The sequence below is a fragment of the Ovis aries genome, chromosome X, assembly GCF_016772045.2.
Source record: "Ovis aries strain OAR_USU_Benz2616 breed Rambouillet chromosome X, ARS-UI_Ramb_v3.0, whole genome shotgun sequence".
Classification (NCBI taxonomy): domain Eukaryota; kingdom Metazoa; phylum Chordata; class Mammalia; order Artiodactyla; family Bovidae; genus Ovis; species Ovis aries.
The window spans coordinates 13,633,650-13,652,999 of record NC_056080.1 but is presented as its reverse complement, the minus strand read 5'-3'; the positions used below and the strand labels follow the sequence as shown (position 1 = coordinate 13,652,999).

Below are 19,350 nucleotides of genomic sequence, written 5' to 3'. Positions count from 1 at the left end.
GCAAATAAGTGTCCTTCCTGAGGCCAATTTAGTGCTACATTTTGTGCTTTTTGTTGGTGACCTTGCTGTTTTAAATGCCCCCAGGCATAGTGAAGTGCTGTTCAGTATTCCTAAGCACAAGATGCCTGTAAGGTGCCTTTTGGGGAAAATATGTGTTGGAGAAGCTTCTTCAGGCCTGAGATGTAGTGCTGTTGGCCCTGAGTTCAGTGTTAATCAGTCAACAATGTATAGTCAGTAAGTGAAGTCGCTCAGTCGTGTCCGACTCTTTGTGACCTCATGGACTATAGCCTACCAGGCTCCTCTGGACTGTAGCCTACCAGGCTCCTCCGCCCATGGGATTCTCCAGGCAAGAGTATTGCAGTGGGTTGCCGTTTCCTTCTCCAGAAGATCTTCCCAACCCAGGGATCGAACCCGGGTCTCCCGCATTGCAGGCAGACGCTTTACCATCTGAGCCACCAGGGAACAGAAGGTTATGTGTTGATTCTTGATTGTGACTGGAGGCTTGCAGGAACCTAACCTTGTATTTCCCCCGGAGCAATGGTTCAGTGTTGGGTCACTCTGTGATCATGGCAACTTAATAGAACATCAGTTCAGTTCAGTTCAGTTGCTCAGTCATGTCTGACTCTGCCACCCCATGGGCTGCAGCATTCCAGGCCTCCCTGTCCATCACCAACTCCCGGAGTTTACTCAAACTAATGTCCATTGAGTCAGTGATGCCATCCAACCATCTCATCCTCTGCCATCCCCTTCTCCTCCTGCCCTCAATCTTTCCTAGCATCAGGGTCTTTTCCAATGAGTCAGTTCTTCACATCAGGTGGCCAAAGTATTGGAGTTTCAGCTTCAGCATCTGTCCTTCCAGTGAATATTCAGGACTGATTTCCTTTAGGATTGACTGGTTGGATCTCCTTACAGTCCAAGGAACCCTCAGGAGTCTTCTCCAACACCACAGTTCAAAAGCATCAATTCTTTGGCACTTAGCTTTCTTTATAGTCCAACTCTCATGTCCAACTCTCATGACTATTGGAAAAACCATAGCTTTGACTAGTCAGACCTTTGTTGGCGAAGTAATGTCTCTGCTTTTTAATATGCTGTCTAGATTGGTCATAGCTTTTCTTCCAAGGAGCAAGCATCGTTTAATTTCATGGCTGCAGTCACCATCTGCAGTGATTTTGGAGCCCAGGAAAACAAAGTCTCTCACTGGTTCCCACTGTTTCCCCATTTATTTGCCATGAAGTGATGGGACCAGATGCTATGATCATAGTTTTCTGAATGTTGAGTTTTATGCCAACTTTTTTGCTGTCTTCTTTCATCAAGAGGCTCTTTAGTTCTTCTTCACTTCCTGGTGTCATCTGCATATCTGAGGTTATTGATATTTCTTCCAGCAATCTTGATTCCAGTTTGTGCTTCATCCATCCCAGTGTTTCTCATGATGTACTCTGCATGTATTTTTTTTTTTGATGAAAAAGATTCATTTATGTAACATATCTACAGTTTACAGAGGGCTTTTGTTTACACGATCTTTTACTCTCAGAACGATTTGCAAAGTAGAACACTTGTCACATTTCACAAGTAAGGAACTGCTGCCTAGAAACAACGCTATCACCTGTGGCCATACTTCGTTTGTGGGTTTTGGGGACACCACCTTCTTCAGCCATTTTCCCCCCTTCTCCTCTTTTTTCTCTGTTGGGAAAGGCTTTTTCTTTGGTGAAAGTGAAAGTGTTCAGTTGCTCAGTCGCATCTGACTCAGTGACCCCCATGGAAATCTCCAGGCAAGAAACTGGAGTGGGTACCTCCCCTTAAAATAATTGCTAATGGGCCTTTCCTCTTCTCCTGCTGGTACCCTCTCATTAGGTGGCCTCATCCACTCATGTTTAGCCATCACACGTAACTGACAGCTGCCAAATCTACAATGCAGAGTCTGGAATCCTCCGCGGAGCACTTGACCTATACACACAACTTCTGCCTCATGGCCAAGGCTTGCAGAGGCAGCCAGTAGGGACTGTGAGGAGGGAGGAGGCTGGTGTTCAGGTGAGGGACAGGACTGCAAAAGCCACTGGAGCTCGGAGGTGTTGATTTTTGATTCCTAAGCTAACCCTTTTCTACATGGTCCTAATCTCACATTGCTTCAATTCTTTCTTTGAAAGTGGGAGAAGTTTAAAATATGAATCTGAACAATATAAGAATCTTGTATGTATGGTATGAGCCAAGTATTATCAGTCTAATTCTACCATTCACTCACTCACTCGCCTGATTTGTTCAAACATTTATCGAGCACTTTTCAATTGCCAGGAGTGGCGCAAAGTGCTAGGCTTAACAATGATTAAGACAAAGTCCCTCAAGGAGCTCACAGTCTAATGGTAAACTACTGAGTAAACTGAGGCACAGAGCGATAATGACTTACCCGATGAGGTAGAAAGAGCAAGGTGCTTGGGAATGTGGGACTAGAGCTAGAGAGAGGGCAGGGGACCACTGACTCATCGTAAATAAACTGCTCTGGTTGAGGAGCAAGGCTGCATACAGAAACATATTACAAAATCTTGCAAAATAAGGTTAATAGTTTTCAACTGTCACCATGACTGAATTCATGTCTTGCAAGGAATTTAGTCGTGAGCTGATGGCATTTCTACACTTGTCCCCAAAGCTTGGGGCATGTCACCAGTCTGCTTGGAAACAATGGCTCTGTAGGGAGCCTGAAGTCCCATTTTAGCACTGGGAAACCACACTGAAACACTTACATTAAGTCCACAAACTTCAACTGCACACACTTTTATGATACTTCTACATGTAGAAGTTAGGGAAAAAAAACTCTCCTCAGAGTTGGACTGTGAAGAAAGCTGAGCGCCAAAGAATTGATGCTTTTGAACTGCAATGTTGGAGAAGACTCTTGAGAGTCCCTTGGACTGCAAGGAAGTCCAGCCAGTCCATTCTGAAGGAGATCAGTCCTGGGTGTTCATTGGGAGGACTGATGCTAAAGCTGAAACTCCAGTACTTTGGCCACCTGATGCGAAGAGTTGACTCATTGGAAAAGACTGATGCTGGGAGGGATTGGGGGCAGGAGGAGAAGGGGACAACAGAGGATGAGATGGCTAGATGGCATCACTGACTTCGATGGACATGAGTCTGAGTGAACTCTTGGAGTTGGTGATGGACAGGGAGGCCTGGCATGCTGCGATTCATGGGGTCACAAAGAGTCGGACACGACTGAGCGACTCAACTGACTGAACCCTCATTCAGAGGATTCTAATAAGTCAGATACCATGGAAAGTAGAGAATATGTTTACATTATTTTGGCTGTACAAGGGTGAACAGTCTCACTCAGACATATTTCATAAGTGATCTAGACATACAAATATGTACAAAGATGTCAGGTTCATGTGCACACCCATCCACACAGACATGAAACTGTGTAAAGCAACTTTTTTTGTGACGACATGTGTTACACATGGCAAAGGGCAGAGTCCACAAGGAGCTGTCCACCCAGCCTGCCCGTCTGTTTCAGTGATAGTCATGTGATTCAGTAATTTCTGTAGGCAAGATGACTGCTTCACTGGCAAAAAAGCAGTGAATAATTATAAAAAGAGCTGTTTTCAAATGCAGAAGCCATCATTATACAGGAATCAAAGGAGCGAAGTGCTGCGAAAATGGCAGGGATGATTTATTGCTCTGAGGATCTTCGTCCACACAGGAGTCCAAGAGACTCAGTGCACAGTACCTCAAACACCATCAGTTGGCCACTTCAAGCACTTCTTCACTTTGCTGTGGAGGATTTTTTTCTTTATCAGGTTGAGGGTGTTCTAGAGGCTTGCTTTTGGATGAAGAGGTTCCTACGCTGTCTGACATTTTATTACTTGAGTGGGAACCCTGCTCCACTTCACATAAATAAACGTCAATGAGTCCTTTGGTGCACCTGATACATACTGTGATCGAATCCTATCTGGGAGCTGGAACATCCAGTCTGATTTCTGCCAGCGCTTTAACTGCAATTACAGTCTGTTAATGGAAGGCTTGGATGCTGTGAATGTCTTGATACGTCACATATGCTAGTCTTTCATTTTCTTTGTCATCTGTTAAACAGTTGCTGAGCACAATGCTTAATTAACTAATCTAGGGCATCTTCCATTACTGATAAGTCAGACAGCTCCTCCTGCAGCTTCTAAGATCAGATCCTATCCTATCCATCGAATATGGTTCTTAGACTTCTTTTCAACCAGGTCAGTTTCAAGACGGTGATGTCATACACTGTTTTTGTACTCCCAGTTTTGTTGCAAACTTGTTTAAGAATGCTCCCAGGAGCAGATCTGACAAGATCCATAAATTTTCAAGTTAAATAAACCAGTGATACATCAAAACGAGGTCTCTTCACTTTTAGTGCTTTTCTCATGGACACACATTGTACATTATCTTCTAAGTTAATCCTTATTTTTTATGGCAGCAGCGCTCCACGTTGACAGGGTCACGGCAGCGGCGGTGCAGTCTCCGCCGGGTCCACAAGCAGGCTGGGCGGCTTCCACGCCAGCCGCTGCTGACTCATGCTGCCCAGCCAGCTGCTCCTCGCCTCACCACCCCCCCCCCCCCCCCGCCCCACGAGAGCTCTCCCGCGTCCTCCCGCTCCGCTTGGGCGCTGCTCCCCCCAACACAACACGTGGGGCCCCAGGGGGTAGGGGAGTGGTGGGGGGGTGGACTGGTGCGACCCCGGGAGGTGGGACGCAGGTGGGCTAAAGAGCGCCATGACCCATGCACCTCAGGACGCCAGGCCCGCAATCTTCCCACATCTGTACTCTGCATATAAGTTAAATAAGCAGAAGTAGAATATCACTACTGTGAATAACTAGAATCAGCTGTTTCCCTCAAGAGTTTCCCCCAAGAGTGTAGGTAACCCAAGTTTCAGCTGTCTTTTAATATGAACTTCAAAAATCTACAGGGAATTCCATGGCAGTCTGGTGGTTAGGACTCCATGCTTCCACTGCAGGAGTGGATCAGTTCATTTGTGTCATATGTTAGATTCCACGTGAAAGTGATATCATATGGTATTTGTCTTTCTCTTCTTGACTTATTTAGTAGGAGAATCTCTAGTTGCATCTGTGTTGCTGCAAAAATGGCATTTCATTCCTTTTTTATTGCTGAGTAGTATTCCATTGTGTATTTTTATATATGTGTGTGTGTGTATACCACATCTTCTTTATTCAAGAAATATAACTGTGAGCCAAGAGCAAGAACCTGACTTTATTGAGTTAATGGCTAATTATTTTCTAAAATTTAACTCTTCACTTTGGATAGTGAGGTATTTTCTGTTAAAAACTTTCAGAAAACTTTAGGAAGAAGGAAGACCCTGGAGGAAAAGGCACAGCTGGTGGTCCCAAGACAAAGGGGAAAACGTATGCAGTATTTCCTGCCTGGAGTTTGTACTCCGGGAAGCATTGTTGTGAAAAGGCTTGTGGTAAAGGGCGGAATGCTTTTCCAGTCACCTATTTCTGGTCTGGCCTGATATCTTCATTTGTTTAGGGCAGCTCTCAATGGTCAGAAACAAGGAACCATCTGACAAAATGCACAGCACTCTTCCTTTTTAATCCACACCCTGCCCAGGTTTAGTTTCGCCTGAAAGAGAAGTACTTCAAGTTCACACACCGTTGATGAACCCTTCACCTGCCCTGAGAAGAAACACATTTTGTGCCTTTTAAATTCATCCTTTAAATTATAGCCTTGGGACCTTCCAGGTTTTAGCGCTGAAAGACCTGTGTTCCTGGGAACCCCTTGGTCCTGGAGAAACCAATGCTGTTGGTCACTCCTGCTTCAACTGAAGGATGGTTAGGAGTAACTGTCCTGCCTGCTTCGCAGGGCTGTTTTAGGATGGTCTGGTCCATTCTTTTCTTAGCTGGGCTTAGAAATGTTTTATCACGTTTTTTACTACAAGCCTCAGCAGGTTCTTTAATCTTGTTCAGGAGAACAGACCTGCTGTATTTCCAGGGGTGTGCCCATCAGAAAAGCCACACTTAACGTTTACTGGTTGGCAGCCAGTGGCATTTGCATGCAACCCCTGAACAATATCCTGAGAGGAAGGGTAGGGTTCTGGTGATTCATACCTAAAACTTACAGCTGGATCCAAACCTCCTGTCTCCCACGCAACCTGTTTTTACTAACTCATTGTACTTTCAAACCCAAAGCATACCATTGTTGAATCAGAGCTGGAAAAAAATAAGAGTTTAGTTGAATTCAAAATCTATTCTGGAAAGAAAAAAATAGGAAAACTAGGAAAGAAGGATATTTTCTGAACATCAGAAAGACTCTATTGTTCAAGGAACATCCTCTGTCATCTCTTAACATGGAGGTATTGACAAGTTCCTGACACTGTGAGGAAAAAGATGAGAATGTCCACCAGCACTGTCGTGATTGGATATGGTTCTGGAAGCTTTGAGGCCATTAATAAGAGTTATACCTCTTGGAAAGGAGGAGGAAACAAATTCTTGTGGGAACCCTAACCCTGACCCATGGTGGCTACATCCAGCTTTGGGTGGTGATGTGATTGGAGGAGGAAATTACGGTCACAGCTCAGCGTATGGATGGATGTTAGTGCGTATGTTTACTTGGCATGAATTGAGGGTAACACTAATAGATTATAGAAAGGACACTAAAGTCTCGCTTATTCTGAGGACACCCCTTGGCACTGCCATGCTAAGAACATCAACCAAAAGTGTCTTACTTAAATGGCCAGATAGGTACTTCCCAGTGGTCCAGTGGTTAAGACTCCGCCTTCCAATGCAGGGTGCACAGGTTCAAACCCTGTTTGGGGAACTGAGGTCCCACATGCCACGTGGTACAGACAAAGAGAAAAAAAGTAAATGACTGGATAGAAAATAACTGTGAAAGTCACCTACTTTCCTGCACAAAGGCAATAACTAGATATAATGTGGGGGAATCCCATTCATAATAACAATAAGAGCCCCATATAATTCCAGGGCAAAAACATATTCTCCTTTAACCCAGTTACCTTACTTATAGCAATCTAATAATTTCCTGGAAAAAAAAAAAGCCCAGTGTGAGAATAGTGGCTTGTTATACAAGTGTTTCTTCCAGTGCAATATTAAAAAGTTAAAAAAAGGAACAAAGTATCTAAAATAAAGGGGAGTGATTATATATGTGGAGATTATATATCAGGAAATAATTATATACCTGAAAGTTGGAATATAATGCAATATTGTAAAAGATGTTATAAACAACTTACATTTTCATGAATCATGGTCTGTTTAAATGGAGGTTTATCACCCTTAGTACTACTGCTGTTTTGGGTGGATCATTCTCTGATGTGGGAGGGAGGGGAGCTGTGCATTTTTGGATGTTTAGCAGCATCCCCGTCCTCTTCTCACCAGATGCTAATAGTACCTATTTACCTCCAGTGGTGACAACAAAACATGTTTCTAGATACTGCCAACTGTCTGCTTTGGGCAGAGGGGCCGCCACATTGTCCCCAGTTGAGAATTAGTGGTCTCCTTGGGTGTGTCCATACAGTAACATACAACCCAGCTGTTAGAAGAATGCCACAGCTTGATAGGTCCTATAAAGAAGAATCTCTGTGATAGCTGGCAAGCAGCAGAGGCAAAGTACAATCTTGTTCTGGCATGATGTAGGACTTGTATGAAGAGCAAAGACTATACCTTTATTCTCTTTTACAAGATGGTCTATTATTTATTGTGTGGAAGATGGATTATTTGAATGGATGGTGACTTCCACAGACTACACTGATGCGAAGAAAACAAAATCACAAAAGTCACAGCGATAATAGAAGAAGATGGTTGTTAGAGAATGGAACGCACAATGACAGGCACAAATGTACATCCACAAAGCTTTTTTGAAAATTTAGGGACTTTTATGTATTCCTAAGCTTCCCAGATGGCTCAGAAGTAAAGAATTCTGTCAATGCAAGAGACCGAGTTTTGATCCTTGGGTCGGGAAGATCTCCTGGAGAAGGAAATGGCAACCCACTCCAGTATTCTTGCCTGGGAAATCCCATGGACAGAGGAGCCTGGCGGGCTGTAGTCCATGGGGTCGCAAAGAATTGGACACGACTGAGCTACTAAGCAGCAGCAGCAGCAGCAGCAGTATATTCCTAAGATTGTACGGCTGTTGCCACTGACTCCAGCTGTTTCCATCACCCCCCAGAAGAGAGCCCTTGCCCATTTGCAGTCACTTCGCACTGCCACTTCCCCAAACCTCTGGCAACCACACTGTGTTTCTATGAATTTGCCTATTCTAGACACTTCATATAAAAAGAATTACACAGTCCGTGGTCTTTTGTGACTGGCTTATTTCACTCAGCATAATGTTTTCAAAGTTCATCTATAGTAGTCCATATCAGAACCTTATTCTTTTTAATGGCTGACTAATAGTCCATTATATGGCTATGTCACGTTTTATTTATCCACTCATCTCTTGATGGACAGCATATAAGTGGTTTCCACTTATACTTTGATTCTTGGGTAGATTTTAGGTCTAGATTATCTCTGAAAGAATAACCAAGAAGCTGGTAATGTACCTTCAGGAGAAGGTTACTGGTGGTGAGGGAGAGTGGGAAAGAATTAATTTTCATTCTAACCCTCTTTTTCTCTTTGTGCCGTTAGAATTTTGAACCATGTGTATTGGTTATTTCAAATATTGATATATTTGAAATTCCCTGTTCACTTGCTATATTTGAAGATTAAACTGTGCTCTTGTGGTTAGTGAAGGACCTGATGCTCACTTGCTCTCCAGGAACTCTTGTGGGTCTGCCCCTGCCACATAAAATCAACCTGGTTTCTGTTCTATTCTGGTCAATCAAATAAGTTAATAATACATGCCAGAGTGGAAGGGAGGGTGTGATCTTAGGGCAGCTTTTTCTAGGAAATATTTGTGTACCATTAGAGGTGCCCATGAAATTTAAAATAGGGGTTCAAATTAAAAAACATAACTTTCTCCTCTACAGTATGTTCCCTGTCCAAAAGGAAATTAAAATTGTGTTTATGTGCACATGGAAGCACACAAATGAGTTTAGAAGTGGGGGCAGAGGACTTTCAGTTTGCAAGAAAGAGAGAAAATAATTAAGGAGGAACAAGAGTGGTCCAGTGCCTGAAGTTTCGTGTTTGGGGGGAGAAGCTAGCATTTCTAACAGGTCTGGGAGGGCTTCAGGAAAAGTTTGGCCATTTAGTAAAACTGTAAGGGATAAGTTAGATGACTGTCTGGACAGCAGAGGAAAAAGTACAGGGCATAGTATGGGGATGAACTAAAACCAGGGATTAGTTTAGGTAGAATTAAAAATTGGATGTGTAGGGCAGGGCACGATCTAAAGCTGTAGGTCGGGCCATCATTGGAGAAGGTCTTCAAAGCCAAGCTGGATCTCTAGTTATGAATGAAAGGCCAATATTTATATCCTGAAGCTCCCGGGTTAATGCAGTCATTTTGAAATTAGAACCATCTTTAGTCTAAAAGTCTGGTTTTTAAAGTGTGCCAGTGGTTCTCAAACTAGGGGTGATTTTGCTTCCCAGTGTCTTGTGGCAATTTCTGGAGACCATGCTGGTCATACCAACTGTATGGTGCTACTGCCATCTAGTGGGCAGAAGCTGGGAATGCCGCTGAATATCCTGCAGCGTCCATGACCGTTTCCCGGCATAGGTCACATGAGAGAAAGTGGCAGTTTAATGGAAATGTTCTTCAAAAGTAGTCCAAGTAAATTCCAACAAATTTCCCCATCTGCCCCACTCCTACCCAATTACAGTTATAGACAGAAACCATTCATGTCTGAAAGACTACATTCCTACAGTTCGTAAGTAGACAAATTCAAGGAGATATAATAAAGACTATAAACTAGTCTTTAAACATTCTTTTATGTTACCAAATATAAAATAACACTTCTTCATTGAGACTAAAAATAAGTCTAGAATAAATTAGCATAGACCATTATAGGACAAAAAGCTTTTTCCAAATGTTCAACACTAGAGCAAAGAAAGATTCTTCAAAGTTATCCATCAGTAGACTCCAAATGAAATGCCTGACCACACAAGATTAAATGCATAGGAAATTTGTCATGCAATAATATTAGCTACATGTTTTATGAGAAACTTCACATGCTTTCTCTACATTACCTCTAAACCTCCCAGCAACCCTGAAAGCAGGAATTGTTAGCTCCCCATTTTACAGATGAGGAAACAGAGGCCAAAGAAATGGTGACTTGTCAAGCTCACACACAGTCCATACAAGGCATGTGGGCTCATCTAATCTGGGCCCACACCTGTCCCCTCTTCCATGCTGCTACTTCTGGAACAAAGTTTCCATTCTATATCTCATTCTACCTCTGTTACTTAGTGTGGGACCCAGTGCTTTCATGGTTCAGGGACCTGATTTTCCTGCCTGTAAGTGCAAAGTAATACTCTCACTTCTCTGAACTTCGGGTATACTGAGGAAGTAGATTGGGTTGGTTGACTGTCTGGATACTTGGCCAGTCATTTAACTTCTTGTAGCAACAAGGAGCAGAGAAGGCGATGGAACCCCACTCCAGTACTCTTGCCTGGAAAATCCCATGGATGGAGGAGCCTGGTAGGCTGCAGTCCATGGGGTCGCAAAGAGTCGGACACAACTGAGCAACTTCACTTTCACTTTTCACTTTCATGCATTGGAGAAGGAAATGGCAACCGACTCCAGTGTTCTTGCCTGGAGAATCCCAGGGACAGGGATTCTGGTGGGCTGCCGTCTATGGGGTCGCATGGAGTCGGACACGACTGAAGCGACCTAGCAGCAGCAGCAGCAAGGAGATGTTTGTGATCTAGGAGTAATGTGATAGTTAACAAAATGGTGCTTTATTTGTTTGTGACCTTCTACTACAAGCTAAAGATTCTTTTCCTCATCCTGTACACTGTTTTGTCCCAGCCACACCAGCTTTTTACCAATATTTCAGACTTTAAAAAAATTTATTTATTTTTAATTGAAGGATAATCGCTTTACAGTATTGTGTTGGTTTCTACCAAACATCAACATGACCGATATTTCAGTCTTCTAAGGACTAGCTGGGGGTGGGGGGGGTGGCGGGTGCTGCCTCCTCCATGAATTACTCCCCTGTTCCTCTAGATTCTTCATCATCAAAATTGATCTTTATTCTCTCTTTCCAGTGTGGCTAATCGTACTTCTGTTTAGCATTTGTTCCTCTAAGCTGCCTATTTTGGTAGTGTTTCCCCTGCTGGAATTGCCAGTTGTTCCCTGAAAGTAGGGAAGGGATAATCATTGCGTTCCTTCTGGGTGCTTTCTAACTTCCCATTAATGAGTTTGTGATGACATTGTCTCTTCTGCAGGCTGCAATGAAATAAAAAGAGAAAGAGATTTTAAAATATTTCAAAATTAAAAATTTAAAAAGACAAAGGAAAGACAAAATCCCTCTATTAGACCCCCTTATTATAAAGTGTTTTATTGCTTCTTGAAGGCCAAAATCGTGAGAACTGTGTCCCAGTAGCATCAAGTGCAATGAACACATTCACAGGGAGTTTCAGAAATTAAATCCTTACAATGAATTGAATCTGGAATAATAAGAAATCACCCATCAGAAAGTGTCAGCTGCTTAATTAAATATTACAATGAAATTTTAACAAAATATTAAAACAAGAGGGAAATTGACAGGATTCCCTTAAATCTGTCTCTGTAAGAGCCTTGTGCACCCAGGCCTGCCTAGGACCATGTGTGTGGAGGTGTGTTACCAGGCCTTCTTTCTTCGGTGTTGGCCTTAACAACTTTTAACTAGAGGCTGCTGAGCAGAAAAACTCCCTTCTACCCCACAACACAGCGCCTCCCTTAATGACTAGAGGGCAGCCTGCTATGTGGACATGTGATCTTTGAGCAGAGACAATGTGCTCAGGCTAGAAGATAGTTACCAGTAAATCTTTTCACAACACATCTCTGGTTTGGTGAGAACTGATTTTAGAAATGGAGAAGGAAATGGCAACCCACTCCAGTATTTAAACAGTTACACATCACAACGACCAACAGAGGGCACTGTTAAGCAACAGTGCTTTGAACGACCCACTTTACCGGCTGGGTGCATATGTGGGAAACTGGAGTCATCCTAGAGGCTGGCACATCGTTCCCGTGAGCCCCTTTCAGTATAACATGGGAGATGAGGCAGTGGATGTGAATGCCTTGACTACAGTTTTACAGAATGGAGGTGACATCAATTAAGAGGTTGGCAAGACGATGGCATGGGGAGCCTAGGGTACTTTGTCTGAAGAGATTCCCCCAGAAGGTTGAGTGGGGTTTGAAGAGGAAAGGTGTTTCTGAATCTGGGCTCCTCGAAGCAGCTGGAAGATTCTCAGAGAGTTTGCAGTTCAACCTGAGTAGATTTGGGAATGTGATCATCATAGAACCTCGATGTGCATGTCTGAAATTTTATTCAGAGTGAAAGGAAAATTAGTGGATTTGGGAGACTTACAAATGGGAGCAACAGAAGAATAGAAAAGGGAAATTGCTCTCAAGTCAGTTGTGGGAGCACTGGCTACTCTGGCAGCTCCCATCAGCTCTCCTCCAAGGCGGGCACGATGCTTTCAACACCTCCATTAGTGCCGAGATGACGCCAGCATTTGTGGCACACCGTGGGAGAGTGAAATGGTTTTATTTTCAGAGACAGAAAATGTTAAATCCTTGCTCTGCCACTATTAATTGTGTAACCGTAATCACATTAAGACATAGTTTTTTCATCAGTAACATGTAGGTAATATATTCGCAGGATCATATGCTTTGTGAATGCCAAAATACAAATACAAGATGCTGCCCCTCCTTCCTTCCACAAATCTTCAGTGTCAGCTATATGTTCTAACCTTCAGGAAGTGTCATTTTCTTAGGGAAGACAGACAATGAATGAATAACCAAATGATTATATAATATATAATTATATGTTAATTATATAGTGCCCTTCATGGAAAAGCTAGGAAGAAGAAATGATCAGAATAGAAGGATTGAGACTAGATTGACCAGTTAGATTGGCTGGTTGTGGGGTGGCCTCTCTTAGGGAGTGACATTTAAATGGAGGCCTGAATGAAGTGAGGACGCAAACCATGAGAATATTGAGGGAAATACATTCCTGGGAGGTCAAGAGAGGACTCAACGAACGGGATCTTGGCTCGAGGAAATGTGGCAAACGTGTTGATTCTAGAACTTACTGAACACTTGTGTAAAACACACATCACCTGGGTTAGTCCTCACCACACTTGGTGAGCTCATGGCCTAGGTCTCTGTTTTAAACGAAGAAACCGAGCCTCGGAGAAGTTAAGGATTTCACCCTACATCTCACACCTAGTTAATAACCAACAAAGCCCAGATTCCACCCATGGTCTCAGTACCTGAGTGGTTCTTGAGGCAGGGCTGTGCCAGCAGGGGGCAGTGTTGGCAGGATCCCAGAAGCACTGGCGCCTCCGGGGTTGTAACAGGAAATTTCAAGGCAGGACCCAGCAGAGCTTTTAAAGGTTTGGGTTTGCCCCTTGGCTGAATACCTAAACAGTGTCACTCATCTGTTCCTCTTTTGTGCAACGACCTTTTGGCACTTGTGAAGGTATTTTTGTGAGGTTGGGGCTGGATGAGCCAACAAAGGGATAGCGTGCAATTTCCAGGTTTCTCAGTGATTGCTCAAGAAATTAAAACATTTTTGTAAAATAACTAGGTCCTGAATTGTATGGATTCAAGCATTCTGTTTCTGTCCTGGAAAATCAGTTAGCCGCCTCAGTTACGCAAGATGTTCCTTGCTGGCCTCTCTCATCAGCCATGACCTTAACCCATGTTTTTGTTTTGTTTTTCTGTTTTTCCTCCTCAGCTACCAGTAGGGAATATAAAAGCACCATTTTAGGGCAAATGGAAATTAAAACAGAGTTTAATCTAGAATATAAACTTTTTCTTTTAAAGAATACATTTTGCATCTGTAGCAGTGAATGAAGTCATGATACTCTCCTTCCTAAATACCATCCGGAAAGAAACTGCAAACTATTTGGTGCTGTAATTCTTCAGAATTAATTTATAACTCCTAGAGGTGCATCTTCTCTAAGCTTCATACTGCAGGTGACGCTTTTCTTTCATTACTGTTGTGGGGTTTTTGTCTTTCCACTTCCAAATACAAACACAAACAAATAAGAACTGACAAGGAAGCATAAATATTTAGTAAAAACCCGTAGAAAGTTTAGGATCAGAAGGAGGAAAGGACACAGCAGGACCAGGATGCACCGCAAGTCCTTTAAGAAAACACCTGTTTCAAATTACAGATTTCTTTCTTAATTAGACATACACAATTCTTGAGTTTAAACATAACACTCCCAATTCCGTCAACCACCCACAGCAATTCTCCAGGTGTTCACGATTATGTAATGTCCTAAAAAAATCATCTGGATTGTGTCAATTCTCAAAGTACTGCCTGAGCTGTTTTTTTTTTTTTTAATCCACCACAGACGTTATTTTATCATCTAGTGTAGCAATTATAGCACTTAGCAAAAGTAAATAAATAAAAGGTAGTAAAGTTTCCTCGGTTTCTGATTTTTCTTTCCCCAAAAGCTAAAAGTGTGTTTTTTCTTTTAAGTAGTAAAAGGTAGGCATTATGGACTCAGTAAAGCGTCATTGCCTAGACTTCTCTAGTTTTATGGTATTTAGGATAGGCGAAATGCTATTTACTTTGGTATTACCAGAGAAAAGAGGGCACACTTCCCTAGTGGCTCAACTGATAAAGAATCTGCCTGCAATGCGGGAGACCTGGTTTGATCCCTGGTTTGGGAAGATCCCCTGGAGAAGTGAAAGGCTACCCACTCCAGTATTTTGACCTGGAGAATTCCACGGACTGTATAGTCTATGGGGTCACAAAGAGTCAGACATGACTGAGTGACTTTCACACTCACACCACAAAAGTAAAGAAAATGAGGAGATAACGGTCTTTTCATTCTCTTAGAAACAGTGTTGGAATTGCTCTCTAAAATAAAATTTGGAAAACAAACAAAAAAACTCTGTAGATATCCATGTAAATTTTCATCTTTAAATGAGTCATGCCTCCCACAATTTACTTTTGAAAGTTGCCTGACACATTTTTAGATGCTTCACAACTTCAAACCCCTAGATTTGGATAATTAAAAAATCTTGCAGGACAGAAAGAACATGATTTGAAAGAGACTCCTTTGAGAACCCAAAGGGAAACTTCAGTGCAAGCAGAATGAAAATTGCCTTTATTATGCAGTTATTTTAATTAAAAATGCATGCATACATAGCAGGAAAAGGAAAGCAATTCTAGACACCACACCATGTAGTTGGGCTGGTTGTTTGAAATTTGGAAGCTTTTTATTTGCCCTCTGAAATTTTTAAGCTTGTATGGAGTCCTAAGTGTCTAAGTCTCTTTTTTTTATGAGTACCCTCTATAATAACTCCAGGTCTTTTCCACCTAGTAACATATTAAAGTCAGAGCTACTGGTGTTGTCCTCACAGCTAATTGATTCTTAGTGTTTTGCTTTGTGTCTCACTGCCTTCCTGTCCAGCCCCAGGTCATCTACACAGGGAACCAGTATTCAACGGCATCTGTGTAGAATAAAGCATATCATTACTTCCATTCACTGATTAGTGGCAGCACCTTTTTATTTCCTCCAAACAAAAATAGTTTCCATTGTAAAAAAAAAAAAAGTACTCATTGCAGAAAACTCAGACTATCAGAAAAGAAAGTAGATAATAAAATATACCTGCAATTCCACCCTTTGGAAATGACCTTTAATCACATTTTGGTGCATGTGTATCTGGGCACTTACAGGCATACACAGCATGACTGAGTATAGTTTTATTTAAATAAACCCATTTCAGTGCATCTTTGCACTTGATCCCTTTAACTATAATTGCTGTTCTGTAGCCTGCTTTTCTGATTAAATAATATTTCATTTGTCTGTGACAGTGAATAAAGATCTGTATTACTTTTTAACAGTTGCATAATAATATTCTCTTGTATGGCTGTACCGTCATTTATCCAAGAGGAATATTAACCACCTCAGATATGCCGATGATACCACTCTAATGACAGAAAGTGAAGAGGAACTAAAGAGCCTCTTGATGAGAGTGAAAGAGGAGAGTGAAAAGGCTGGCTTAAAACTCAGCATTAAAAAAACTAAGACCATGGTATCTGGTCCTATCACTTCATGACAAATAGATGGGGAAAAAGTGGAAACAGTGACAAATTTTCTTTTCTTGGGCTCCAGAATCACTGCTGACAGTGACTGCAGCCATGAAATTAAAAGACGCTTGCTTCTTGGAAGAAAAACTGACAAACCTAGACAGCATGCTAAAAAGCAGAGACATTACTTTGCCGACAAAGGTTCATATAGTCAAAGCTGTGGTTTTTCCAATAGTCATGTATGTATGTGAGAGTTGCCCATAAAGAAGGCTGAGCACCAAAGAATTTATACTTTCAAGTTGTGGTGCTGAGAAGCCTCTTGAGAGTCCCTTGGACAACAGAGAGATCAAACCAGTCAATCCTAAAGGAAACCAACCCTGAATATTCACTGGAAGGGCTGATGCTGAAGCTGAAGCTTCAATGCTTTGGCCTCCTTATGCAAAGAGCCAACTCATTGGAAAAGACCCTGATGCTGGGAAAGATTGAAGGCAGGAGGAGAAGGGGGTGACAGAGGATGAGATGGTTGGATGGCATCATCAACTCAATTGGGCATGAGTTTGAGCAAACTCTGGGAGATGGTGAAGGACAGGGAAGCCTGGCATGCTGCAGTCTATGGGGTGGCGAAGAATCAGACATGACTTAGCGACTGAACAACAACAAGAATCCTGTTAACCCATCATCCAGATTGTTGCTGTTTTTTTTTTTTTGCTACCATAATAAACATTGCAAGATAGATATGTGCAGACATTTTGTATTCTTCTTGTCTCCTTAGATTAAAATCTTTGAAGTATAGTTTTAAAATTCTTAATCCATTTGGAACACATTTCTGTACTGGAGTGGGTAGCCATTCCCTTCTCCAGGGGATCTTCCCAACCCAGGGATCAAACCCAGGTCTCCTGCATTGCAGGTGGATTCTTTACCTGCTGAGCCACAAGGGAAGCCCAGGAATACTGGAGTGAGTAGCCTATCCCTTCTCCAGCAGATCTTCCCAACCCAGGAATTGAACTGGGGTCTCCTGCATTGCAGGTGGATTCTTTACCAACTGAGCTATCAGGGAATCCCTTTCTGTATATAGTGGGGGCTTACTGTCTTTTTGCTGAGAAATAGAATACTGCCTGCCGTATCCGTAAACAAAGGATGTCACAGTCATCAGGATTGTGGCTATCTCTGCTGGTGAGCTGGTGAACCCTGAGAAAACTCAAGAAGTAAAGAATATATGCCATCTAGCAGCCATCAGGGGGCTTCCCAGGTGGCTCAGTGGTAAAGAGCCCACCTGTCAATGCAGGAGATGCATGTTGGATCCCTGCATTGGTAAGATCGCCTGGAGAAGGAAATGACAACTCACTCCAGTATTCTTGCTTGGGAAATCCCATGGACAGAGGAGTCTGATGGGCTACAGTCCATGTGATCGCAAGAGTCAGACACAACTTAGGGACTAAACCACTACCACCACCAGCAGCCACCAGACTGCAGCCACTCCCTATGGTGAACCCTGAGGAAACTCACTCAGGATATGAAAACATAGGATACTGGCACCAAATAGCTGAGGTGCATATCAAAGGAATGATTTCAGTGAACTTAGACTCTTACATCTTCCTATACACAGAAAAGCACTAAATGCCTTAACTTGAGATATCTAGTTTTCTTTGATTGACGGTTATCTTTTGTTCCTATTACCTGCCCTTTGTTGCACAGCTCCTATAACTAGCTCCCCCTTTGCTGCCTCAGAGCAGTTCTCTCAGGGTTCCTTGAGATGCTGCTTCCCAGGCTGGAAGTCCTAAAAATGTCCGCCAAATAAAACATAACTCTCAACTTTTAGCTTGTGAATATTTTTTTAGTTGACATTTCATATAGTCAGTCTCTTGTTCCCACAATATGATTTATTGGAAAATGCATCCCTGGGCCCCCTGATTTGAAATTGCTGTGATTATGTGTTCATTTCTCCTACGCGATGAGTCTCCTTTATTCCTGTGTCAGTGTTGCATTGTTGCCATTACGATTGCAAGTTCCCAAGCAGGGGTTTTAGACTTAAAATCTAATCAGAGTTCTCCCGAGAAATAGAACCAATTGGATACACAAAGACCATGTAAGAGGAGATTTATTATAGGAATTGTCTCACATGATTAAGGAAGGTGGGCAAAGCTCACAGTCTGCCATCTACAAGCTGGCCCTGGTCTAAGGGACTGACTGCTGATGTAAGTCCCAGAATTCGAAGACTGAGAACCTGGAGTTTTGATGTCTGAGGGCAGGAGAAGATAGGCTTCTCAGCTGAGTAAGAGAGAGCATGAATTCACCTCCCTCCACCTTTTTGTTCTGTTCGAGCCCTCAAAGCATTGGATGTACCCACCCACACTGGTGATGGTGGAACATGTATCTTCAGTCTGCTGAGTCAAATGCTAATCTCATCCAGAAGCACCTTCACAGATGCTCCCGGACATAATGTTTTACCTACTATCTGAGCATCCCTTAGCCAGTCAAGTTGACAACATAAAATTAACCACCACAGTCTAGATCCTCTAGTTTCGGTAGCCATCTGCCTGTCACCTGCTGAGATAAAGGTCACTGCCAAGGCAGTCCTGTACACGGTATATACCCCAATGACATTGTTCTGCAGGATGACACATGAAGAGTCCTCATGTCACCCAGCTTGATTTTCACTGTAGTAAGTGCTCCATAAATACTTGTTTTCAAGATCCAGCACTCAATAAAATTTACTCCAGAAGAGCTGGGTTTATTATAAGGCTGCTGTGTTAAGATTTCAACAGCATGACAGTAGCAGGTCTTAAATTGCCCTTAATTGGGGGTATGAAGAGACAGAATAAATAATGGCCTGTTTTCCCAGCCTGGATTCTGAACGATTTCAGATGAAAGAGTTAGAAAGATAGATAGCAGACAAAAATAGACCTTTATTTCCAATAAAGATGATCCTGTCAAATGAGGCTTATGCCTGCAGGCAGCTGGGCTTCCGAATACCACACCTGAAACTGAGGCCAACTGTTCCGATCTCACTGGATTGCTGGAGCTGGCCCTTCTCATAGAGGCGAAGAGTGAAAGAGGACCCTGGCCTTCTGTGGGCAGGCTGATTCCCAAAGAGGAAGGGGAGAGGCAGGGTTCAGTATAGGAGAACAGTTTCTTTTAAGTCAACCAATCAGATCAAGCTGTTCCCTTCCAACCTTGGAGGGGTGGGTGAGCTGTAGCAAAAATTGAATGTTAAGTCCCTGGGGTCA

At 42.7% G+C, this 19,350-nt stretch overlaps 1 protein-coding gene and 1 pseudogene across 6 annotated transcripts in view; one reads left to right on the top strand and one right to left on the bottom strand.

Annotated features, from left to right (window-relative positions):
• PIR (pirin) overlaps positions 1–19,350 on the top strand; it is a 98,428-nt gene that overhangs the window by 13,148 nt on the left and 65,930 nt on the right. The gene's annotated exons all lie outside the window — the stretch shown is intronic.
• LOC105605365 (transcription factor E2F6-like) lies at positions 3,724–4,531 on the bottom strand (annotated as a pseudogene).